Genomic DNA, 18,728 nt, shown 5'->3' with positions numbered 1-18,728 from the left:
CACCTGGGATGCTGCTAAGGTACGATTAAACCATTAATTAAACTGATCAATTGCTTGATTACACTTTGTAAATTGCTTTTTAATTGAAACAGTTGGCATCTTCCAGGTATTTGTTAAATCGACATCAGTAATCTTTTCAAAGCTGAAGTCAGCTTAAAAACTAAGTCAGTTCTAAGCTCAATTCATGTTTCCGTTATGGAACCGAGGGCTCCACCGAGATGAAATCCAGAGAAAATGGATTATGAAGCCTAAATCTAAATAACTCTCCATCTCTCAGTCTTGAACATTCAAATTACAGTACATTGAGATGAAAATCATGAATAAAAATGATTTTCCCCTCTATCAGTGCTAAATGGACTTGATGAATTCAGCATAATGAAATAATTAATTTGTTCTTTTTGAGACCTAAATCAACCTACCACAAAACCCTCATCAAATAACAGGAAAATTATTTAGCACCTTCAGTCTGTCATCATGATTTATGCCCTTCAGTCTGAGAATAAATCTCAGTGTCCTTCTACAAAGCATCTCTGTCCTTCCCTCCGTATGGTGATCAGAACCAAATACATTGTCATTGGTGAGGTTTAATCAGGACACAGTGCAGCCTCGCTGTAACCTACGTATGACCATTCGCATGCTGTTAATGTTGGATATGTTCATGCACTTAAAACATAGCTGTCAGCCATCCTCAAATATATATGAATGTTTCATTCTTTTTACTTCATTTGGATTTTCTGAGCCACATATTGTATGTGCAGATTTGCTTTCTACACAGAAGAGTGTTTTTTCTTTTCTGGCTTTCTTTTACGATTTTTGTCAAAATTCTGTGTTGATTTTGGCACGAGGCGGTGCAGTAATCCTTCTGGTTGGGATGGGCAGAGAGAGCTGTGTGTGCTCCCAGGCTGCTACGTGACAGGCAGGCAAGCCTGGTTTGCCCCTTTGTGTTTGCTTGCTCTATATGAAGCCGCTTCAAGCCCAGAGTCAGCTGGAGCCTGTGCTGTGTGGCCCGGGGCTTGGTGCTGTCCTTGCACACTCCGTTTTCAGCTCTGTCGGCACAGGGCTGAGGCTGTGCCAGGGACACAGTCAAGTTAGGAGGGATCTGCGGGATACTTGCAATGCCTGCCGCCCAGACTCAGGCCGGGCGTGCTGTGTGCCTCCTGATCTCTCTAATGTGGAGAATGAGAGGAGGGGAATCCAGCCCACATTAAACATTCATGCTCAGGCAGCACTGGTGTCTCTAGGAAAGGTGGCACAGCCTGATGAGGAAGAACCTGATCCCAGCATGATGGCTTCAGAGCAGAGCTCTGCAAAACGTTTGCAAAATTGTACTCCCCTCTTCAGATTCCCACTTCTCCTGCAATCCTGTACAGGTAGCAGATAGATTTAGTCTGTTTTCACAAGATGCTGAGGTGGAATACAGCCGTGAACTCCAGATCCATGCAGTAAATCCCTGGATACAGCTGTAGAGGGTAGCTACAGGAATGCTCAAAAGCTTGCTTCCTCTAGGCAGAAAGTGTGAGGAGATCTGCAGTTGAAATGTTATGGATATCTGGAAGCTGAAGGGAGGCTGCAGTGTGAAAATGCTGTATATGCTAACCTCAGCTGGAAGCAGCAGGTTTTGACCTATTTTTCCAGCAGAAAGTGTCCCAGATTGGCAGAGAAAAACTTAATCACAGTGTGAGCCGTTTGTTCTCTTCATAAAGAAAATACATACTGTAGGGGTATTTTAAGACATGCTGCATTTCATCTCACATACTGTAGGTGCGTCCTAAGTGTCACCTGTAGTGTTTATATGAGTTTTGTGTCACGATTGTAGTCCCTCCCCCTTAAGGGCCCTCCGGCTCTTTCACTTCAGACTTGATTTTGTGCACCTGCCCCCTGTTCCAGCCTCATTCCTGCCCACCTTAAAAGCCAGGCGTCCACTCTATTCCGGGCTCTGCTCTGGTTTCCGTACCAGGCGAGCCCGGGACCTGGAAGGTTCCCGTTCCCGTGCCGGTTCCGACCCGGTTCCTGTTTTTATCCTGTTCGTCTTGGATGGACCGCCCGGCTTTGGACTTTCGCGCCATCTTGGATTCCCGTTTTGATTCCTCTCTGGATTGTTTGACTTGGCCACACCTCCCCCGACCGCCAGCACACCATGGACACGCCCCCCTGTTTCATTCCCGTATCCTGCATGCTTTTCCTCCCGTGTTTTCCCTACTCTACCCTGGATCGTGTTGTCTGCATAGGGTCCGGAAAGAATGCTTCGTTACATTTTGAATATCCAAAGCTCAAGTACGAACATTTGCTTGGTGACTGCAGTGCCAGGTAGACCTACTCTTATATATAATCTTTTAGCACAGCCTCTCTGTCACTTCATCCCAAAGGGCAGAGTGAAATATTCTTATTTTGTGCTGAGTAAGAGGTTAGAACAAGCATCAGAGACGAGTAGTGTCGAGGAGCTGAGGTGTAATGTGAAGTGGTAATTGAACTGCCTGTCAGTCTGATAACCTTTTAATCCATCACATTACTGAAGGCCTGTTTCATCATTAATTCTCACAGAGCATTGTGTAAGAGCCAAATACAGCTCTTGCTTTGCATTGCCGCATTCCCTGAGGAGGTTTAATTAACAGTGTTCATTTATTTATTGACAGTCCTTCTCGCTTTTTAAATTTATCCGCACTTTTAAATCAGGAAGTTGTGGATCCCTAGCTGGAACAATAACCTGGATCTATCACTCTTCTAGCTGAGACTCTGCATGTTCCCCTCAGGTTGTGTTAATAGATATAATTGTCTAACAGCCACCCAAATAAAACAAAATAAATATAATTACTTACATGTAAGTTACTGTATCTGACATCGTATTCTGTGTTGCTTGCATACTTTTTATTGTGAAGTGTTAAATGTGTCATAAACTGATCATTTGATATTCCTCATTATTTTTTAGCTGGGGGGGGGGGGCTAGTGAGAATGTGAGTTTTCACATTAAGATAGCTTTCAGAAATTAATTTATTAGATGTTAGAAATCATGGAGCACATTTAGCACTAAGTAAAAGGTTTGGAAGATGCCTAGTTAATGTGCTGCATCAAAGCTGTACATGTAATTTCACTTGGGGTGTTGTTGTTGTGCATGCCCTGAGCTGAATATACTGTAGGCAGGGTGTTGAAGTTAACATCCCTGCTCAAAAAGTATCCTGAGATCCTAACTGAGCAAGAATCTCAACTTAACGTCTCACCTGAAGGACAGCACAGTGTCTCTGGTCTTGGTTTGGGTATTCTAGCCCAGAGAGAAGATCACCATCTACTGGTTCACCAACACCACTCAGATATCTGTTTTTTCTTAGAGGTCTCCTATCCCAATACTGATCAGGGTCAGCATTGTTTACCTTTAAGTTGAGGCAGCTGGTAACCATGACCTTATAGTATAGACGTATCCACACAGTTCTGGCATTGAACCCAGGACCCCTGTGCTTCTAAGCAGCAATGCTAACCACTTTGCCACTGTGCTACCCATAATATTGATTATATGTAAAATTCCCAAGAGTGTCAGTAGTGTTCTGTTGAGAATTTAGCTGTAAGAGGAATGTGATGAGAATACTGCACAAGTGAAAGTGCATTCTGAGCCAGATGCACACTTTTCTGCTAATGCCTGTACCTCCAGCACAGTGCTCTTATCACTGTGCTACTCCTGCTGGGCTGAGCTTGCCTATCAGCACGGCTGTTATAAGATCTCCCAGCACTATCAACAGCACGGTTCACAGTCCTCCGCAGCGTGTGAACAGGCTTGTTATAGGGGCTTTGGCATCTGTTTGTTGTGTGTTTAGTAAGTAGATTACATGTTGCAGCAGCTACCTCAGATGCTAAAAACACATATTAATAGGAGTATGATATGGGTCCAGTGCAAAACCTCACCAGCCTGTTGGTTATGGTTTCAGATCTTGTATTTTTTTACAGTCTTTAAAAGCTAACGTAGTTTCTGTTCAGTTGAAACTGTTTGTGCTATGATGTGGAAAGACAGCAAATGCCTCTTAAAACCTGGACTCAGCACCTGTGATGCGAAATATAAGAAAAAGAGAACTTGATGACTTGGTATCTCTTCTTACCATTCTTCTCTTCTTAGTTTGTATCTTCTAATTTAATTTAAAGTAAAAACAATTTGTTATGATGTATTTATTAACCTTTGCTTTACTGGGCATATCATGGAGTAATATAATTATAATATATTCAGTTGTATGATGTATTCTGGAAAAGGGATGTTCCTTTTGAGAGTGTATACAGTAGGTAAGACAACTGTAACAGTATTAATTTTTTATTCATTATGCATGAGATGGGTAGAGTCTGCTTAGTGGAGGAAGGGATTCTGTGTGAATTATTAAATATAATAAACCCTAGCAATGGTAGGACCTACAGCTCAGCTCACTTGAGCCATGGTAAGCACCTCATCTTTAAAGACTTCCTGTTTAAAAATGTAAGGACTTCATAAAGTCTCCCTCACTAGCAGTGAGGCCTGTTCACCAAGCAGCTGATGGTGTATGGATTAATAGCGAGCAGTGTAACCCCAGAAAAACCTTGCAGGGAGATTTGGACTCATTAATGACCAAGTCCCCCCAAGAAAGACTTCTGTCCTCCAGCGATCTGCAGCTCAGGAGCATCTGTCATAGGAAACAGGTGAAAAACATGTGATTCCTTAACACTGGCATGAGATGACATCCACACCCTCTGAAAAAGTCTTCCTAGTTAAACAATCTGATTTATATGCCTGCAATGTGCCTGTGTCATAGAGGGAAAAAAAAGCCTGTTTTTTAGAAAGACCGCGGTTTGGCAACAATAACCCATTAATTTATTGTGGCACTGTTGTTGGTGTCCTCTGCTATTAGGAATTTTACGGTATCGACTGTCCCCCTCATCACGAGAATGAAAAGTCATTTCTTCGCCAGGACTCTTTCCAAAATCGTATGAGGTTTTCTTTCCTCTCTGGGAAAGCTGTTTCCATTTAGGATCTGAAGGCTGTTGAGATTATCCCTGAGGCCTGTGAGGCTAACCAGTGTGCCTCGTTTAAAGAAAAGGGGGTTATTTAGATGCTGCACTTATCTGAAATTCGCATAATTATATCCCAAAAAGACAAAATGGAGACTGCACCAAAATGTGGTTTTGATAAATTAGTCAATTTGTGGGGTGAGCTGTGTGCCAGTCCTTTTTCATCTTCCCCTTCCCCTGCAAATCTGTCTCTTCCCAGCTCTAACGCTTCAGGCACACTTCTTCACAGACAAAGCTGTGACTTTGCAGTATCACCGTTTGACCATGATTGATGTCCTATTTTCTGGCGATACACACCACATTAGTTTCTTTCTTATTTCCTCAAGACTATATATAAGCAAGAGGATCCAAATCCACTTCACCAAAATAATATTTCAGGAAATGTCTCTGCTGCTGCAGGACCCAGTGACATCTGCCAACTCTTGCAGATAAACTGTTGTATAACGTGGCGGCCTCACGGTTTTGCACTCTTTGGGAGATGACAGTAAAACCATTCTTAAAATTTAAAGAGCAAGATTTTTTTTTATTTCAAGCCTTGTTAATAATAGTCTAATGAAAGACAGCATAAAATGTTGGGGTTTTTTTCGACTCCTGAATTTAAATTTAAATTTAAAGAAGCCAGTGCATTGCTGTGTTACCATTAATCAGTGCGACAGGTAAGGCTCTTAAGCAGATGCCATTTTTGTTTTTAGTTTTTAGAGATGGGGGAGTATGGAAGATATCGTTGAAGCCAATACCCAGGCTTCTTTTGAGAAACAGGTGATTGGGATCCATGGATCAATTAACTACTAATTAAAAAAAAAACAGGCTAGATGGGCAAAATTCATTTGTAAGCTTTCTTATGTTCTTTATTATTGGATTATCAATGGCCCACTATGTATCTGCATGTGACACCTGGGGCAGCCTCTCATGGCTCTTTGGTGGCATCAGTGACCATGATGCACAGTCCCTGTCTTTTGCAGAGCCAGTGCAGAGGTTTCTGCATGAGGGACAGTGAGTGTCGTCTACAGGGCATTTGCAATGTCTGTGTGACATAGCTCCTGTTGTCTGAAACACTTCTTATTTCTGTAGTGGAATCATAGTACTGTTGTAGCAGTGGCTAGCTGGCGCCTTTAAAGCAATTCTGAATGAAATCAACAAACCAACATGCTGTACAATGGTGCTCTTGGCAGGTCATGCACTGAAATGCATGAGAGCCTTTTGAAGTGGAAAAATACGGGACCATTCTTCGCCAGTGTATCACACCACATGGTAGGTTATATCATGCTTTTTATAGTTTTCAGCTGCAGTCAAATACTTTATTAGGGGAGTGGTGTGTACTATGGGTAGACTCTAAGTGCTCAGTGCTTAGCTTCCCATCTGTAGTCATGAAACAGCCTTCATGTTTACTTTATATTGTGGGTCTTTGCTGACTTCCTTGTGAAAAACATTGCAAATAAAACACTGCAAAATTGTGCAAACTACTTGCTAAGACTCATTTGTAGTCTGTAATGATTATGATTCTTCTCAGGATGGTGTAAACACAGCAATGCATTAAACTGTTATACACACTTTTGGCATGTGGAGTTCCTGTATGTTTTGTAAGTCATAAAGAAAAAAAAAATGTAATGTGTAATGTGTGTGTATTATTACTCACTTGATCTGTACATTCAATCCATCCCTAAATGTTTCTGCACAGATCCTTCTATAGCGGCTTAAAAGTTCTCCTGACTTTTCAGTTTTTGTGAGGTAACTGTTTTTTCAATTGATGTAACTGTTACTCCTTGTGTTACAGTCACAATTAGAGGCAAGAATCGATGTACTTTGAGCTGTCCTGCGCATGCCCTGTCATGGTGTTTTTCTTCAGCACGCCCCCACTCACCAGCATTGCTGAGGTCACAGTACAGTAACAGTACAGTATACTGTAGGAAGTGCTGATACAGTATGCTGAGCTCACAATGTGAAAGGAGAATTTGTACTACCATGACAGCACTAACCAAATTCCTGCCCAAATGGGCATAACCCTCTCCTGATGGACATACTGAAACATTATGCCACTAAATTCTGCTGCATATTAATATTACATTTAAGATACGAGAGGTCATGCACTGCTCACCTTTGATGCACACATAGAATGTGGCATGTGCCTTGCGATGTACTATATACTGTATGTGAGACTTGATTAGATATTATTTAATTGAGTATATGTAATCTTTCCATTACACAGCAAGCCAAGCTCAAGCAGGAATCTTTACACTTTGCGGTGCCCTTTTTTTCAAATTTTCAAATGTCTGTTTCTTGCAGAATTGTTTTTTTTCTTTCTTTGTGTCATCCAGTTTAGTTTCCTTCCATATTGCTTGAATAGGTTCTGCACTGCATTTAATATCAGTCTTCAATTTCAGAAATGAAACAAATGTTTGGGTGGGTAAGCAATTTCTAAGATAGATCTTAGCAAATGTTGAGAAAAAGCTTTTCCAAGCAGTTTCTGTTCAGATAAAGTGGATATGTATATGTAAGATATGAGGAAAATGGTTATGAAAGGTCACTTGTTTTTGGTACAAGCTGAAAAAAGCATGGCTTAGTTTGTAAAGACTACATCTCCCATAACTCCAAACTGCAGTATTCAACTGACCCCTCAACAGTCACATGTCCCTCCGAAACAATTAAGCGGGGAGCTGATACAACCCAGCGTCTGAAGCCTGAGACAGTATGAAAGTATGAGAAGGCTATAAGGGAGCAGTGGAAACAGAAGATAAGAATTTGGTCATTCATTCATTCTTAAGCACAATTTACAAACCGTAAATAGAGTAAGAAACTAAATCAGTTTTCTGGAAGCTCTGATACTTTGTGAATCAGGTTACCTAAACCCAGTTGAATTGTTCTAGTGGGGAAAAAAGAATCAAAGCCCTGCAAGGGAGAACTGGACTATTTAAAAGACAAAGGTGGCTATATATCTGTGGCAACAAATTTAGATACCCCAACAGAACTCCCTCTGCTTTGACTTTATTCAACTTATGTATTTGCCTATTTACAGTATGTCTTTTTTTGAGGGTGCACCTAATTAGACTCACATGCCTTTCCTCTTTGTGTTATAATTTCATCTCTCTTTATTAATCCTTATGAAAGAAAAATGCACTGAATAAAGTGCATTCAAAAAGTAATAGAACAGATAATGCTTTTTACTACTTTATATGTTCTTGCAATATGTTAAGATTTTAGTATGGGGAACGGGGAGCCTTGTTACTGAACAGGCTTAGTAAATTGCTGTGTGGAAAAGCATTTTAAATCCAAAATTGTTCAATCAAGGATGCCAAACTGGGAGCTTACTTCCCAGACAGCACTTCATCTTATTGACACAATTTGAGTCTATTAGCAACTCTTTATGAAACCTATTGAAAGGGCTATTATTCTACAACATCTGTGACTGAACAGCTTAAGAGACATTAATCACTTGCATTGTAAAGATGTTAGTTTTCGGCTAGTCTTGAAACACCCAGTGCTGCATAATGCAGCTTTGCACTGTGTCTGAATGTGGGTGCATAATTCATTCTTTCCAGCTGCCATGAAGTCACAAATTCATCAGGAGCATTTCAACATTTGATCATATTCATAGCCATTAAATGAAATTCAGATTTGACCAATGCATAAGATAGAAAAGGCCTTGCATAAAGAGATCATGACTATATCTTTGCATAAACCCCTCTTAGCATGCTATTGAAATGCTAGTTTTCAGTGGTAAGTGTGTTTTCTTGGAAATAAAATGATTACATGGGAGTCAGCAAAAGATGAGAGCAAGTATGAGCAACATCTGTCTTTCATGGTTAACTTGAACAGGATGTTTCTCTCATTGCGTATACCAAGCTCTTCAAGTACAAAAATCCCATCACCATGCAAACTGTCAGTTGAAATTGCAGTTCACCAGTTTTTGGAGCTCCCCTTGTACAAATGAATGACTTATTACTAGAGAACAGAAGCAAAATATTCTGTTATCTCTTGTACTCACAATGTTCTAAAGCCTTCTCAATCCTTAGTCACTGTCATGGTAGCACTGCACAAAGCATCTCACTAAAAGCCCTGCTTTACTTCATAATAGTAATGATGAGAACAAAGTATATTACATTTGTAACTGCGGTAATTATACCTGCCTGCATTTGTGTAGCTCTTTTCATTCCAAAGGATCCCAAAGTGCAATTACAGTAGGCCCACTTGATCCACGACTGAAAAGCTTGGGGGACATGCAGTAGCCTTACCACGTAGCTGATGAGATGGAGGAGTGAGAAATTACTTCACCACTTTAATCAAGAGGAACATTAGGGAGACCAGATTCTACAAGCCCAAAGTGGAATTTACACAGACACAAGGGGTAATGAACGGAAGCATTAAATCTTTAATAACCCCAGTTGTGAACACCTTAGTTTAATAAAAGCATAACAGTGTCCATCGTCAACATACTGCAGCAGTGGTTTGGGAATTCTGGTCCACAGGGAAGAAGCCACCTACTGGTCCCCCAATGACACTTAAAGCAGCTTGTACTGTATTTTAAGTTTCCAGTACAGATCTGGCACAATCTTGCTTAGCTTTAGAGATCTGAAGAGATCAGGCTAGAAGGTGTTGCTGGCAAATTGCTATTACTGCATTTCATTCACACCAGGCTTTTCAAATGTAGGTCTTTGTGTTTTATAGTATATTTTATACAGGGAAGCCTATCTCAAGTTGACAATTAATTCAATTTAATCCTAAACATGGGGATAAGCCTACTGTAGGGGTAACGGGATCTCCCTGCTGTGAACAATAGGCCGTAGATTTTTTTAAAATGTTGTCAACTGTAAAGTGTTACAACTAATGGTATTCTGAATGAAGGTGTTTTGTTATGAGTGACGAGTACAAGGTTACTTTCTCCTCAGTGGTCCTATCTCATAATTATTTCTGTCAATATTTTCCCAAACGCTGTGAATAATCTCTTTTCGCCATTTTCATATGTATGTTTCCTCCACCCCAATCTGCCCCTTGGTTTGCTCCTTTTACTGCACATTGGCGTCTTAACTCCCCCATCCTGCACTCAGGAGACTGGCCCTGCCCTCAGCCAAGCAATTTAAGCCAAATCTCACTATACCTAAGTATGCAATAAACAGCCTCAAATGCATTAATTCTTCCATATTGTTATCCCTCGTGGAATCTTTTCTTTCTTTCAAGGTCTGTCAGCTCGTGAATGCACAGAAATGTATGCTGATGTATTGACGTGTCTGTATTACAGGGTTTCAGAGTCTCAGTGAAGGTCATTTACAGGGTTTGAACTAGCTTGTAGAAAATCTTAAGGGCCTCACTGGACTCTTCACAAATGAAATTTCTAAATCTGTATTCAAAAACTAATCTAAAAGTCATGACACGATGCATACAGTATAGAACAATTATACATTATATATATATTAAAATATAGTTCATTTTATCATCATCATAAATCTGTATTATGGTTTGTTACATAACCCTGTTGCAGATGGCTAAACTGAGCATGAAGCTCATCTGTGTTTGACTGTTATTACTTCAGACTTGTTTGTAACATCAGTCTTTCATCCAGAATTAAACAGATTGAAGAATGTTTCCAATCTTCCTAAGAAACCTTGCAGGATATTGGCATAAAGAACTGGACTTCTTGCACAGTTTCTTTATTAATTTCCTAACTAAAATATAATTCATCTGAGGCATTTGTTTTCAGCTCTCAACAAATGTTCCTGGGGTGCCTCTTTGCTATATTTTATAAGTAACAGAATCTTTTCAACCACGAATAGACAACAAGTTATAAATATTATAAAATAAGCAAATGATTAAACTAAGGGTTTGATTTAGCAACTCAGAGGTGAGCTACATTGAAAACTAAAAATGTGAAGAGGTTACAACAGTTGTTACCAGAACAGTAAGAAAAATGTCAATCTTTTTACTCTTGTACAAACTGCTCCACCCTTTCTAACTCCAGGTTAAACTTCATATAATTTTCCAATGCAGCTTCCAAAAGAAGGTCTTTCATTTACCTGCCTGTTTTGTTTCCTCTCTACGACTTTCAGAATTTATTTCAGAAAACAGAGAACTAATGTTTGCCCTGCTGCAAAATGCCTGGAGCATGCCCCCTCTCTAATAAAGGCTTGTTTTCTTTTTGCAGTTAAGTATAAGTGCTCCTTAACTGTCCACAAGCCTCTGTCAAAAATCAGCACAACCAATAAACACTGAACAGATCGAGGAAGAGAACGTCTGTTTCATCTTACTGGAGTACTTAACAGCGCACATGGCTTGCTCCAGCTGCAGAGACACCAGTGCCCTCACCATACTGAAACACTTAGGCTGTCACGACCTTCAGGGTATGACTGATGTGGACACAGGCATTAGGGAAGCAATTTGAGAGCAGTTGCTGTAATTAATTGTTGTTGGCTTGGACCTCACTGCTCTAATCTGGAACTCTGTGGCAACATGGAGCTCAGTGCCTGTGTTTTCTTCTTTCTGCTTGTCTGCAGTTTGCTGTGGTTTATATTCCATAATTAGCTTCCTGAATACCCTGCCCCACTCCCCTTGACTTGAAGATTGCAACAGTACAGTAGCTAAGGCCCCATTTACTGGACTTCGTGGATGTTTTATACTTGCATCAGCATGTCCTTCACCTGCTGAGTTATCGAGACTTCTAGCATGAAATGTACCTCTAGTCACATTCCTAAAAGAATGCCTAAGAATTTAGATTAGATTGTTATGTTGTTTTTTCTTGTTGCTGTTCCGTTCAGTAACGGTACCTGGAGTCTTGCTGGGAACGAGAGAGACCAAATAGCTGTACTCAAGAATACATTCACTGTCAAGAGCCAGATCAAGTATTTAAATTCTGGAATGGATACAATTCCAGATATGTTTTAAAATTGCTGTCTCCCTGCGTCATACTGTACTGTGTTGTCAGTACTATTTAGTAATGCAAAGGAACAAGTAAAGATTAATTCTATGTTGAAAAGAAAATAAAAAAAACATAATGTTTCGGCTGTGGAGCCTTCTTCGGTTGTCAATACTTACTATTTAGTAATGCACTGCCATCGTGTTGATCTCCCAATAAGTACTGTAGGTACTGAATGACTGGCTTTCACTGTACTCAAATGCATAGTAATCTGTTCTGCATTGGCTGACAGTGATGGTAGTAATAATGTGTGTGCAGAAACTAGAATTCCTCTGCAGGTATTTACTTTGGTCACCTTGATAGTGTGCTGTTCTGCAAACTGCAAACAATCCTTGATTGTTTTCTGCCGTTTGTATAGAGATTGACTTTCAAGGCCATCTGAGCTCTTGCAGTGACTTGAAGATCATTATCACCTCAGTGAAAAGGACTTGGATTTTTTTTTTCATTTAAGGGCTGTTGAAGGTTTAGAACAGGCATGAAATAGCACTCACTCCATTGTTACAGCGACAAGAGAAAGGTAGTTATTTTTCGTTAAATGCCTTTTTTGCTAATAGGCTGAATTTAAGTTACGGTAGGCGTACGGACAGAGGTTTACAGTTGCCCAGGATCAAACAACCATACACAGCAGATAGCCCTTGCTTCATGTATCAAGTAGGGTCTGTCTGATGCAGAAGCCTGGGATAAAAAGCCAGGGTGTAGAGTTGTAGATGTATTAATATATTCCTAAATGTGTCAAGGTGCTCATTTTTGTTTGTGTATATTATTTCCTAATGTCTTGATGCTTTGAACCACATATAATATACTGTCAAAGTCAACACAATGCTGGGTTTTAGAGATTTTTATATGAGCTATCAATGTGTCTGTGAAGGGACTTGCTAGCAATTTGAAATTCTTTTTTTTTTTACGTGCAGTACATTTGAAACCTAAGGGCCACGTCGTGAATGGATCTGTAAGATGATCTGTGTATTATTGTAAGCATACCGTGCCACAATATTTCTGTGTGATGTTCACTTGAAAGTGTTGGTGTATTAAAGTAATAGTTGTGCTGTTGGTAGGGCAATTGATTACAAGGAAAATTCCAACTTAAAAATAGATTTTATGGTGCTTAGTAGTTTGTTTATAATTATTTATAATTATGATTACATATTAACACGTACTGTATATTTTCTGTTTTAAACTCATTTGTGAAGAAACAATGGGAGTGCTGCAACTTACCGGTTAAAATGCAGAATGGCTTCTGAGCCATGTTTTAGCTTCTTACTTTTTCTGCTGTGGTGAAAATAATTATAACCCCTCCTTTGTGAATTCAAGAAACCATGGAAATGTCTGATCAATATCACAATACTTGACAGACAGGTTATATTCGGAGAGAGACAGAGAGAAATAAAACATTAGTGAATATTTGTTGGGGTAAAGTTGTGTAAGAGTATGTGTGAAAGTTCACGAGGTTTAAACAGATATATCCAATGGTTTCCAATTATCAGGCAGGATACACCTTGGACAGAACACCAGAACATCACAGAGCAGACACACAATCGCAGACATGCACACACGCTAATGTGGGGAGAACATTAAAACTCCACACAGATAGCACTGCAGGAATTGAACCTTGGGCCCTAGGCAGCCATGCTGACCACTGCGGCACTCTGCTGCCCTCATTGACGTACTTTGTGACTTTCTTTAGAAATATAGTTTACACAGTTCTATATAGTTTTACGCTGTCACTTGATAGTTTGCAGATTTCCAGCTTTGGATCGGTCTAATGCCCTGCTTTGCATAACTGTCACTCTAGGGGTGTGTTTCCCCTGGCCACTGCTAATTTGCTCCTTCTCCTTACCATCCAGGTGTGTCTTTGGTTTTCTGTTGGAAATCTGCCTGTGAGAGGAAGAGGGCTTTGTCTTCAAAGATCAGCTGTAGCCAGCGGGAGTCCGAGCCCACCCAGTCAGGTAAAATCTTCAGTCAGAGAAGCCTCTTGGTGTTAGAAGGTGCAGTATAACTGTGAGAAGTGAGCAGTATCTGAACATTGCAGACTGATAAAGCCTGAAATGTATGTTTTCCTTCCCTCATTGTGTTGAAGGTTCTGCAGATGAAGCGACTGAACGTGTATGCAACTCAGGTTCAGGCCTGCAACAGACATTTACTTTTGGTCTGGTCCAGTGCAGGGCAAAGGTAGTCTGATCAGTCATCCAGAAATAATTTACTTATCGTGACTACTGTACATTTTCTACTTTCTAATTAGAAAACATAAATCTAAACAAATGTGCAATTAATGCCAGAGGTATTTTTTTTTTTAAAAAAAAGGTTTGAAATGGAAATGATGTGGACTGTGTTTTGGCCACTTGAAAATCATGAAACAAAGGTACAGATAAATAGTAGCATGAGTTGATTATACCCTGTTTAAAAACGGCGACGTGATATGTTTGAGATTGTTTCGACCTGTTAAGGTTATATAATGGACTACTTAGAATCCTGTGTACAATTCTAGAACAAAGATTTAAGAGGGGACTTCAAACAAGTATACATTCATCTACTTTCTTTATCCAGTGCAGGATCACGTGGGAACTGGGACCTAACAAATACCCAAAATTACTAGATACATTTACAAAGTCGTCCCAGTGGATTGCTTGCAAAACCATAAGTGCACAACTGAGGAAGTGCATTTAGGACCACAAATGTGAGATACCTTTTACACAAAGGGTGGTGGGAGTGTGGAACAGGGTGTTTTAGCCAATTTCCTCAAGAAATGGCAGACAGTGACCCTCAGATCAATAAGCAGCTAGCAGTCAATCCATGGTAGAAAAGCAACAGTGTCAACAATGTTTGCTATCCAAAGGTTTTTTGCTCCTGTCTTCTTCAGACTAGTCTATGTTCGCACTGCCTTCATAAGGCTGGCAGAGCTGAAGATTGAGATGAGTTTTTTTGGCAGTCACACGATAATAGGTCAACAACAGAACTAGCTTTTTTTCCCCCACTGTTATTGGGCATGTGGCTTTGAAACAAAAATAAATACAAACATGATCTGTTGTATCTCATTTGATTAGCCTCTGAATAATTGCACTGCTTTTTCAAATATCATGCAAATCCCGAGCAATGTGCATACTTGAATGGCAAATCACTTTTTTGTAAGCACAGTAGTATTGTTTAGGAATAATAAATATGAAATAAACTTGTTTAAATATTCTTGTTGGATAATGCAGTATAATTTTTACAACTGCAATTATTTTTCCTAAATTTGAAAGCTTTCCATTTTATGTGATTGTAAAATATGTGATTGTAAATACATAAATCACATGTATATTTCTAGAACATGTATAAGTCACTTTAGGCTAGTGTCTAGCTATAATAAAATATCCATATACAGTCTATACGTATATCAAGATGGCCTTCTCTGTAGAGCTTGCATATTCTTTCTGGATTTACATTGGTTTTCTCTGGGGGCTCCAGTTTCCTCACTCCTCCCACAGACATGTCGGTTAGGTTAATTGGTCGTCCTATCCAGAATGTATCACTGCCTTGAGCCCTGTGTCCTTGGGATAGGCTCCAGGTTGCCACAACCTTTATCATAATTGTTTTTTCAATAGTGCATGGGCATACTATTCAGTATATGTAATCAATGGCTTTTTTTAGTTCGAAGGCAAATAATCTCCTGTATGTCTGTTTCTTGCTTGGTGTAGGAGTGACAGTCAGGTCTAGCCTGTCAGTTGGCTGCCCAGGTTAGAAGCAATTTGGATAGGGATTACCATTACTGTATATTTGGAAACTGATCTGTACCCAATGCCACTCAGCATACAGTACACACAGAAACAGTAGGTGGGTAGTATAAAAAGTGAAGAAAAGAACTATACATGGAAATTATGAAAATCAAAGCACTCTTGTATGTAGAGAGAAAACAAGGAGAAACCCTGCTTGTTCTGGCACTGTTTTAAAATGTACAATTATCTGGAAATACAGTTCATAAACAATGTGTCCAAACAATGCACCAAATGCTGTTTAGATTACAGTTTATTTATATTTCTGTCAAGAATCTGCTCTTTTAACACTTGATGGGAAACCTGAGAATCTGCTGTCGAAGACAAAGGACTGTGTGTCATTTTGCTCAATAACTCCTGGCCTTTCAGATCCAGCGTTGCTTTGTGAGTTTTTAATCTGTAGATGTTTCTTGGTAAATGGTCTCAGTTTTAACCAATGTATTTGAGAGTTATCGGGAAAGGACCTCTTTCAGAGTGTGCTTTGAAAGCTCTCTGGGTTTTCATTTGCCAAGGACAATGTAGACTGTATTATCTGTCTGTCTGAGACTGAGACAGCCCTTAGACAGTACAGCTGCCTCCCTCCCGGCTGTAGTCCAGCAATAAGAGTGTCCAATTAGCGCCTTTGATTTCTGTTTACCAGCTGAATTTAATGCTGCCTTTTACTCACAAGTAATCATGAGCAATTTGTGCAAAGCTGCAAAGCACAGCTGTTTGACAGAATAAAACACCCCCCCCTCCCTCCAAAAAAAGGTTTGATGCCAGTCGGAGGGCTTAATGAGGACACATTAGCAAATAAGATTCCCTTTTTTTTTGTCTCGAGCCATATTGCCACAAAGAAATTCATAGCTCCGTGAACAAGCAATTTTTTTACACGTTTTTTCACAGGTACTATATACCTATTTTATGTAGAGATCTCTAGACTAAATTATCTCATCGATATATATAAATAAAAAACATAATTGTTCTGTGCGTTTTGTCATCTGCATACACTTTAGAGCTACCGTAAGCAGGACTACTACAAATGTATTGATCTAAATGGCAGCAGGCATAGTTTCAGATATCTAAGTTTTAAATATGTTTATAATAACATAAATAACAGAATAAGTCTCTCTTGTGATCTAGTGACATTCCTGAGGTCTGTGTAGTACAGTGGATTAATGGTTAAAGAAATGCCCAAACCAGACCATTACAGCACACAAGCTATTAATAACAATACTGTACACAGAGCAAGTGAAGGCATTTAAATAGAATAGTATTGATTTCAAGCCTTTAGGCAATGCATATGTTGTGATTAAGATTATGTAGTGGTGCATTCATCCACAGTACCACTAAGCATTTACTCAGAGTTCTAGATAATAGTAAAGACATATTTTTAACTACTGTACAATATATAATTCTGAAACATGCCCGTGCCCATCTTTTGTACTGCCTGCTGTTTATTCCTGATGTAATAACATATGAAAACGATGATTGAGAAGTCTGTTAACAAACTGGGTTTGGGTTATGCTGCAATTTTGGTGAAGACTATTATTTATTTGAATTTATTTGTAAAGATTGCTGCATTTGAAGTAGCACATGGAGTCAATGACACTCCTCCCATTGGCATGCTCCTGGGGCACTGTTAAAAAAAAAACTCTGCCCTCTAAAGCAAGTATTTTGTTCTTTTTGATGCCAACCAGTTAGGTAAGTTTTCCAAACGCCCTGTGTGAGGGCAACATCAGTTGGATCTGGTGCCGTGCAGTGCCATGGTATCTTTCTCAGAGTGCTGCAGTGACTGCCTCTTCACAGCTCTGGAGTGCTACATGCTGCCATGGCAGAGACCGTTGCTAGGCAACTGCTTGGGGCTAATGGTAATGCCATTCTCTTCCTCAGGAAAAAAAGAATGATGTCGCTTCAGTGGAATCACCAGGCGATTGGTTGATAAAAAGAAAAGGAAAGGCCTCATTGCCAAATTTCCTGGCCTGCAAAGCCAGCGGGCTGGCGAATAGCAATGTGTGATCCAATCTGCCTGCCAGAGAATTCACTTTGCTTTCACTGTTTTATCCCATGTTTTAGCCCAAGGTCACGTGCAGTTAGCTGTCCACAATATGTCATGGTGTTGGTATCAGCTGGTGAAGAGTTAGCTGTTGCAAATGAAGGAAACAGCACCCTTTCAAAGAGTGCAAAGTTTTTTCTCAGTGTAAACTACAGGCCATTAGATATTTGTACAGACTGACATTTAATTATTAAAACCTGTTATCTATCTTAATCTGGCTGTACTTCCACTTGCAGTACTGCATATGCATTCTGAAGAGCCTCCAGTCCTCGGTACAAGAATGTGATGAATGTTACTGGAAACTCTGCAATGCAGCAGACCTGAAGTGAGTCAGGGAGATGATAAGGTAGACTTGTCTTGTGTAGGAGGCAGCAGGAATATAGCAGACTACAGCAGAGTCTTCTTTGCCTTGGCAATGAAGTTGAATGAGGCCTCTTGAACAGTCAGATTGGCAGATGTTTGAGAATACAACTGTCTGAATGAAAGCAAGGAGGCTGAATTATTTTCCTCAGCATCATTGTTAAAAGTACAAGTACCAAATGGTATACAATAGTACATTGAGGTTTAAATTTCTTTGGGGTTTATCTGCTTCAGATATGTAGCTTTTAGAACATACTGTAACAGCAGCCAACTGTCATACAAATCAAAAGGTGATGGGATATTTGCCACTCTACATTGAATGACTAGAAAATGTCATTGCAAGAACGCGGAGATTCAGAAAGGTCCTGTTGCCAGTCTCCGTAAGACAAGATGAAAGAAAAGATGAAATTACCCATGTAAAATGGCTGCATTTTCCCCTTCACGTTGAACTCTGTGCTGACCTACAGTATAACCCTTTCAGAAGAGAGTTCTGTTGCACTCTGCTTACTATAGAAATGACCTGCAGCCCAGAATCCAGTGTTCTTTATGAACAGGTAAGTGATCTTCAGTACAGGTCAGGTTCACTGAAAAATGTGAGCTGCTGTAGGTGGGTCCATTGCAGCACACAGAGTGAAACAGTGGTCAGAGCTCTGGGTTTGTGATTAGA

The 18,728-nt window shown here is 39.9% G+C and overlaps 1 protein-coding gene across 26 annotated transcripts in view; it reads left to right on the top strand.

Annotated features, from left to right (window-relative positions):
* The window catches only part of map2 (microtubule-associated protein 2), a 138,076-nt gene that overhangs the window by 51,947 nt on the left and 67,401 nt on the right, over positions 1–18,728 (top strand). For 24 of the 26 annotated variants that reach the window (XM_088605722.1, XM_088605720.1, XM_088605736.1 and 21 more), the window contains exon 3: positions 13,762–13,863. The exons of the other annotated variants lie outside the window; for them this stretch is intronic. The gene's annotated coding sequence lies outside the window, so the exon portion shown is untranslated. The remainder of the gene's footprint in view (positions 1–13,761; positions 13,864–18,728) is intronic. 26 annotated transcript variants of the gene reach the window in all.

This window comes from Lepisosteus platostomus, chromosome 14 (assembly GCF_059453375.1).
Source record: "Lepisosteus platostomus isolate fLepPlt1 chromosome 14, fLepPlt1.hap1, whole genome shotgun sequence".
NCBI lineage: Eukaryota > Metazoa > Chordata > Actinopteri > Semionotiformes > Lepisosteidae > Lepisosteus > Lepisosteus platostomus.
This window is presented reverse-complemented; position numbering and strand designations above follow the sequence as displayed.